General features: G+C 44.9%; 1 protein-coding gene across 3 annotated transcripts in view; it reads left to right on the top strand.

Annotated features, from left to right (window-relative positions):
* The window catches only part of LIG1 (DNA ligase 1), a 39,534-nt gene that overhangs the window by 1,663 nt on the left and 29,773 nt on the right, over window positions 1–8,098 (top strand). The gene's annotated exons all lie outside the window — the stretch shown is intronic.

Genomic DNA, 8,098 nt, shown 5'->3' with positions numbered 1-8,098 from the left:
AGGTGTAAAATATTTCACAGGAGTGGGGTGAGGATAGGGGACAGGTCAGGAAATGTGAGCTTTTACTAAATAGAAGAAATGCAGACTTGAGCCTTCTGGCCTGTCATCCTCAGACCATTCACCCCTAAACACCCTTTTACATCCCCCTTGTTACCATGGTCTCCAGGTTTGAAAGATCTTGCTTATAAACCCTAAATTCTTTAGTAATGTTTTTGTTATCCCAATTTTTAGTAATCAAAGGAGTGTGTGTGGGCCAGTGCGTTCAGTGCCAGCACTGTTTTAGGTCCTGTGGCCGTATCTTTGAACAAATAGACAAAATCCGTATCTTTATGGAACTTACATTTGAGCCCTGCACTGCTTAATACAGTAGCCATTAGCCACGTGTAGCTATTGAATTTTTTTTATGAGTAGGTATTACTTTTATTATTTTTTTAATTTAATTTTTATATTATACTGGGGTATAGCTGATTTATAATATTGTGTTAGTTGCAGGTGTACAGCAAAGTGATTCAGTTATCCATATATCCATTCTTTTTCAGTTTCTTTTCCCATATAGATTATTACAGAATATTGAGTAGAGTTCCCTGTGCTATACAGTAGGTCCTTGTTGATTATCTATTTTATACATAGTAGTAGCTATTGAAATTCAAGTTAGGGCTTCCCTGGTGGTGCAGTGGTTGAGAATCTGCCTGCTAATGCAGGGGACACGGGTTCGAGCCCTGGTCTGGGAAGATCCCACTTGCCGCGGAGCAACTAGGCCCGTGAGCCACAACTACTGAGCCTGCGCGTCTGGAGCCTGTGCTCCGCAACAAGAGAGGCCACGATAGTGAGAGGCCCGCGCTCTCCGCAACTAGAGAAAGCCCTAGCACAGAAACGAAGACCCAACATAGCAATCAATCAATCAATCAATCAATCTTAAAAAAAAAAAAAATTCAAGTTAATTAGAAACAAATGAAAAACTCAGTGCCTCAGTCGCACTAGCTGCCTTTCAAATGCTCAGAAGCCACATATGGCTAGAGCTCCCTTTCTTGACAATGCGGATAGAGAACATTTCTATCAGGCAGAAAGTCCTGTTTGAAGCACTGCTCTAGAGGGTGAGACAAATTCTAATTTATAAGGTCAGGTTGTGCTATGTGCTGTTAAGAAAAAGAGGGAGGGGACAGTACAGCAGGCCAGGGGTGGCGATAGCCGGGCCTGAATCATTGGTAACTCCATTGATTTTTTTTTAATAATAAAAAAAATTACATATAGTAAAATTTACTCTTTTAATTTTGAAACATTTAGAGTTATGTCACCACCACCACAATCAAGGTACAGAACCGTTCCATCACCCCTAAAAATGATTCTGGGGCTCCCTTTAAGCCCTCCATCTGGCAACCACTGATTCCTCTCCATTCCTGTAGTGTATCAGTAGATCACTCCTTTTTATTGCCGACTAAGCGTAAACACAATTTAGAACATTCTATAATGGAATACTAGCCAGCAATTAAATGCATTGTATGATGTACCACAATTTGTTCATCCATTCACCCATTGAAGGACATTTGGGTTTTTTACAGTTTTTGGCGATTATAAACAGACCTGTTGCTGTAAATATTAGGTTACAGGTTTTTGTGTGAACATAGGATTGCACTGGGTAAATACCCAGAAGTGGGATTGCTGGGTCAATATGGTAAATGTATGCTTAATGGTTTGAGAAACTGCCAAACTTTTCCAAAAGTGACTGGACCATTTTGCATTCCCACCAGAAATATATGAGAGTTCCAGTTGCTCCCCATCTTCCCCAGCCCTTGGTATTGTCACTTGTTTGATAATTAAATAATAGGTATGTAGTGGACTCCAAGGTTTTTGACCTGTGCAGCTGGGTGAAAAAAGCTACCAATGCTGAGATGGAGAGCATTGGTTGGAGGAGGGATAAAAGTGTGTGTATGCGTGTGTGTGTGTGTGTGTGTCTTTTCTTAGAGTTTGGATTTGGTCCCATTGAGTCTGAGATGTTGGTTAGATATCCAGATGGAGATAGCAGCACAGAAAACTAGAAATATGAGTCCTTGAGTTTAGAGGGGAAGTCACAGCTAGAGGTAGACATTTTGGGGTCATCATCATCCCAGAGTATGTTTAAGCCATCAAACTGGATAAGGTCTCCAACGGAGTGGGTGTAAATAGGACAGAGAGGAGGGATTGGGCCTTGGGCACTGCAACCGTTAGAAAGTGAGTTGCTACATTTTCTGTTGCTGCTGTAACATATTACCAGGAACTGAGTGGCTTAAAACAGCACAAATTTTTATTCTCCTACAGTTTCTGAGGCCAGAAGTTTAAAATTGGTTTCCCTAAAATTGAGGTGTTGGCAGGGCTACATACCTTCTGGGGGCTTTAGGGAAAATCATTTCCTTGCTTTTTCCAGCTTTTAGAGGCCACCTGCATTCCTTGACTGGTGGCCCCTTCCTCCATCTTCAAAGCCAGCAAGGTAGCATCTCCAATCTCTGACTCTAAGCCCCTCCTTCCACTTACAAGGATCACTTGTAATCACTTTGAAGTGATTACACTGGGCCCACCTGTATAATCCACAGTACTCTCCCCACCTCAGAACGCTTAATCACATCTGCAGAGTCTCTTGCCACGTAGGGTAACATATCCACAGGTCCAGGATTAGCGTGGGGACATCTTTGGGGGCACTTATTCTTCTCACCGCAGTGGCTAAGACCCATCGCAGGAATCCAGGAAATAGTAGACACTGAGGTGAGGGTGTGGTTTGAAGGAAGAATTTCAATGGAGCAAGGAGTCAGATGTTTCTACTGCTGCTGATGGGCCAAGATGAGGAACAAGAAATGACTTTTGGATTTAGCAGCCCAGAGGTCCTCAATCATCTTAATGAACAAGGTCCAGCTGAGTGATGTGGGAAAACTTAAAGGTTCAAGCGGGGATGGGAGGAGAGACACTGGAGGTGGTGCTTTGGGACAGTTCTTTCTATGACTTCTCTGAAAAGGGGAGCAGAGAAATGGGGCGATAGCTGCCAGGAGCACGTGGGGTCAAGAGAGGGGTTTTTGTTTGTTTGTTTGTTTAGATGGGAGGAGTCACAGCAGAATTGTAAACCGATAGGGATGGTCTAGTAGAGAGAAAAGATGATGCAGGAGAGAAGGGAGAGGCGTGCTGGAGCATGGGGTTTGAGGAGGTGAGAGGGCATAAGATCTGGTGTGCAGGTCGAGGGTCTGGCCCTAAATGAGGGCACAGCTGGGTGGTCGCAGTACCGACAGCTGGGAGTCGGACCGCCTGCGCGCAGGCGCAGTTGCGGAGGCAGATAAGGTGGTGGGAACTTGTCTTTCTCCCGATTGCTGCCATTTCCTCGGCCGAGGAGGAGAGTGGAGGCGGTGCTGGCGGCTGGAGAAGCCGGTGTGAAGTACGTTCTGGGAGAGCAGGAGGGTTGAATGGTCTGAGGGAATGGAGGGACTTGGACCGCAGTCCGAAGGACCTCTGGGGACCAGTCCAGGTCCGTTCTGCGGGTGCAGGCACAGGGGGTGGAAAGTTGGCTGGAATCGGCAGCTTTGGGGTTTTGCACGGTGAGGCGGAGGGCGGGAGTTAAGAGCAAGAGAGCGACGAAAGACGGTAATGGTGCCCCGGCATCTACCCGAGTCAAGGCAGGAAGGGAGGACGTGATGCGGAGGGAAAGTGAAAAGAAGGAGGATTGACTGGTTTGTAGACTTAGGGAAGGTCTGGGAAACTTTTGGAGTTGGGTTCCTAAAGGAAGTTGGCTGGCAACTTAGGGGTGGTGGTTGGAGAATAAATAGGCTGTTTGAGGTATAAATCAGCATATAAATGGTATTTAACGCCAGGGCCCTGAGCCCTGAGCTTCGAATCAAGAAATTGGGTTTTAGTCGAGTTCGTTAATTTGTTTGTTCGTTCCTTCATTTTTTCCAGTCTCCTTGTTGGAGCGCTGAGTCCTATTTCATCCTTATTTACTTTGCACTTTTTTTTTTTTTTTTTTTTTTTTTGGCCGCGCCGGCGAGTGGGCATCTTAGTTCCCCCAGCAGGGATCGAACCCTGTGCTCCGTGCATTGTTAGCGCGGAGCATTAACTATTGGACCACCAGGGACGTCGCGTACTTTGCATATCTTTGACAGTGGGGCCCGTGAGGTTTTTCAAGAGCAGGGACTGGGTTTCCTTTCCTGTATTGTCCCAGAGACTGAAAGTCTTGGGAGCCCTGCAGTGACTTCTGCGTGAAGCTCTGTTCTCCCTTGTGTGGAAGTGAATTTAGGGGCTCCCTGGCTGGTTGGGAAGAAAAGATCTTGACTTTGACAGATAATTCATGTCCAGGATAGGTTAGAACTTTCTCAAGTGAGGGACTCATACCAATACTTGTGTTTTTTGAGGGGGGAAAGGGGCTGGGTTATTCACTACCTTATTGATTTTCATGAATTCTGAGCTTTGGGCTGTATACGCAAATTATATTTTTATTTCCAATTTTAGGTTACTTTTTCATCTTTGACTCATAAAAACTTTCAGACAGAAAAGTAGAGCAACTAGGATAATATGCCACCACCTCGATTTTACAGCTGTTAACATTTTGCTATGTTTGCACCGTCTAATTTTCTGAATAAAAAAATTTAACGTTTATTGTAGAAGTTTCAAACATACACAAAAGTGGAGAGTAATGTCATGAATCCCTGTGTACCCATTACCCAGCCCCAGGAATGATCAAAATATGTTCATTCTTATTTTGTTTATATGCTCCTTAATTCCCCCAAAAAACCCTGAATTATTTTAAAGCAAACTTCAGGCATTTGCTGAAATATTTGAACTAGTTTACAGACATCATGACACTTTGTCCCTATTTATTTCAGCATGCTTCTTTAAGCAATAAAGGCTTTTTCTGATTTGAGTTTCACACATTAAAAAATTAACAGAGGGCTTCCCTGGTGGCGCAGTGGTTGAGAATCTGCCTGCCAATGCAGGGGACACGGGTTCGATCCCTGGTCTGGGAAGATCCCGCATGCCGCGGAGCAACTGGGCCCGTGAGCCACAATTACTGAGCCTGCGCGTCTGGAGCCTGTGCTCCGCAACAAGAGAGGCCGCGATAGTGAGAGGCCCGCGCACCGCGATGAAGAGTGGCCCCCGCTCGCCGCAACTAGAGAAAGCCCTCGCACAGAAACGAAGACCCAACACAGCCAAAAATAAATAAAATTAAAAAAAAAAATTAACAGAATTACTTAAGGAAACTTGAAGTGGTGTATGGGTATGACATTAAATAACGCTAACGCTCATAAGGAGAAAGTTAATCCCTTTATATTCTCTTTCAGTTTGTCTTAGGCTCCGTTTGGTGCAGGGTGCCTTTCACAGCCCCCTCTAGCACTTGGCTAATTACCTCTTTGAACAAACAGAAAGCAGCAGGTCTGGGCTCAGAGCCTCCAGCAGCCAATGCTTTTAACTAGAACCTAATCATCTGGTTTTGTTCTTTTTATTTTTGCGGCTGCCTCCTATTTGTGACAAGCGATGCTGTTCTGTCTGTGGGAGTGGCAGAAATGGGAGTGCAGGGTGCCTAGGATCTGGAGCCAGGTTGTCTGAATTTGGATCCCCCGTTTGCTGCTTACGAGCTCTGTGATTCAGGATAAGTGATTTAACCTTTCTGTGCCTCACTTTTCTCATTGGTGACATGGGGATAACAGTTGGAAATGCTTGAGTGGGTGGTTGGGAAGTATGGGGTCACATTATCATTGGTACAGTTGTTATCTCAACAGCCCCCAGATCTAGGGCCACCTCCATCTCCCTCAATCCCAATATGGAGGGACCCCTTCCTTCCTCACCCTCAGAATGTTAGTGGTTAAGGACACAGACTCTGGAGCCAGACACCTGGCTTTGGATCCTGGCTCTGCAACTCATTAGGCTGTGTGACCTTGAGCAGGTTACTCGACCTCTCTGTGCTTCCGTCACCTCATTTGTAAAATCAGGACAATGATGAATTGTAATAGCTTTTGCATGAATTAATTCATATAAAGTTTTGGAAGAGTGCCTACCGCCCACTAAGCACCCCAGTTCATAAGAAGTTGATTCTTTCACAGAAAAAATAATTCAGTGAAAAAAATTCAGGGTTTACCTAGATATGGTGGAAATTGCCAAGGTGGTATGAAGAATGTCTGAAGGTTGGGAAATAATTTTTGGAGGAGATGGGAGTGAACCAGGCACAGCCCCATGGCTCCAGAGCCCCACATCTGATTGGAAAGTTAAACTCTGAATGTAATCTGGGGACCACGGGGTGGACACAATAAGTGTGATGAGAGAAGTACTAATTAACCACCATGAGAGGCCAGGAGAGTGAGCTGCTCTTCCAGCAGGTGCCCCCGGGAGGCTTCCTGGCGGCCCATCAGCTCAGAGCTGGGACAAGGGGACTGGCCCTTGTTGGGGGGGGGGGGCAGGGCCTCACCAGAGGAAAGAGCCAGGAGGAAGGAGTGGGGGGCTGAGAAAGAGAATTAGAAAAGTTATCTGGGGCTTAGATTTACTATTTAAAAAAAAAGTCGAACAGGTAATAAATACGTATGGTTCAAAATAAAATCAGGACAGAGGTACACAGTGACCAGTTCGGCTCACAGCCCGTCACCTTGTCGGCCCCAGCCCCTTCTGTTGCTTTCTTGGTTATCTTTCCAGAGTTTCTGATTGGCTGATATAAGCAGTACTAATGAATATGTATGTTCTTATTTTCCCTTGTCTTGCAAAATCAATAGCATATTATATCCACTGTTCTGCCTCCTTTATTATTTATTGTTATTAGTTAAAATGTTACTTACTAGATCTAGGCCTTCTTTCTATAGCAGTAATAGTGCCTTCATTCTGTTTTGTTTTTTACTTTTTATTTTGAAATAATTAGAGGCTCACAGGAAGTTGTAAAAATAGTACACCCATCTTCCCCCAGAGGTGACATCTTTTTTTTTTTTTTTAATTTATTTTTAATTTTATTTTTGGCTGCATTGGGTCTTCGTTGCTGCACGCGGGCTTTCTCTAGTAGCGAGCGGGGGCTACTCTTCGTTGCGGTGCGCAGGCTTTTCATTGTGGTGGCTTCTCTTGTTGCGGAGCGCGGGCTCTAGGCGCACGAGCTTCAGTACTTGTGGCATGTGAGCTCAGTAGTTGTGACGCACGGGCTTAGTTGCTCCGCGGCATGTGGGATCTTCCCGGACCAGGGCTCGAACCCGTGTCCCCTGCATTGGCAGGCAGATTCTTAACCACTGCACCAACCAGGGAAGCCTTATATTAGTGTAATCCAGTATTAAAACCAGGAAATTAGCCTTGGACAGTACTGTTAGCTGGATTCTGGCTCTTGTTCAGTTTTTACACGCGCTCCTGTGTGTGTGTGACTGTCTGTGTCTGTGCAGTTTGATCCCATGCGGAGATCTGTGGACGCACCACCACAAGTGAGGTACAGAACTGTGCCGTCTCCCCAGAGGAACTCCCTGTGCTACCTGCCCCTTCATAGCCCCGCTCCCTGGCAGTTGCTCATCTCCATGTGAGTTTTGTCCTTTGCAGAGTGTCATGTAAATGGAATCATTCAGTCCGCACCCTTTTGAGATTGGTGTGCCCCCCACGAGGGTCTGCCCTTTGTTTTGGTTAACAATATACCTTAGAAACTGCTTAACGGCTGATTTATTTAGCCCTGTGGGTATGATTTAATGAACTGCCATGTCTCACAGCCATTTTAGGATATTATATAATCACTGCAAAAAATTTTTTCACTAACCTGAAAACTTAGCCAAAAAAAAAAACCCAACTGAACAAAACCTTTTGGTCTTCGGTGTGTCATTGTATTAGACAAAAAGCAGGCTCAATACGGTAAAGGAAGCGCCTTGTTCTCTGACTCAGACCCGTTTTCTTCACTAATAAATCTCACCAGCAAATCATTTTGGTCTGTAAAAACGGGAGTTTCTTCTTGATGGGGAAACTCGTGTTTCTGATTTTGTGGGTGTTTTTTCTTTCTGAAAAGAAGTGTCAACGTAAATAATTGAGAAACGATCTATAATGGGAATAGACAAAAAAGTTTTATTCGAGCGAAACGGAGGACTGTATTTCAGGAGACAGCCTCTCAGTTCTGAGGAACTGCTCCAGAGAAACATGGTTTTCA

Source organism: Eubalaena glacialis, chromosome 18, assembly GCF_028564815.1.
Source record: "Eubalaena glacialis isolate mEubGla1 chromosome 18, mEubGla1.1.hap2.+ XY, whole genome shotgun sequence".
NCBI classification, from domain to species: Eukaryota; Metazoa; Chordata; class Mammalia; order Artiodactyla; family Balaenidae; genus Eubalaena; species Eubalaena glacialis.
Note: the sequence above shows the minus strand (reverse complement) of the source record. Positions and strands in the feature narration are given on the sequence as shown.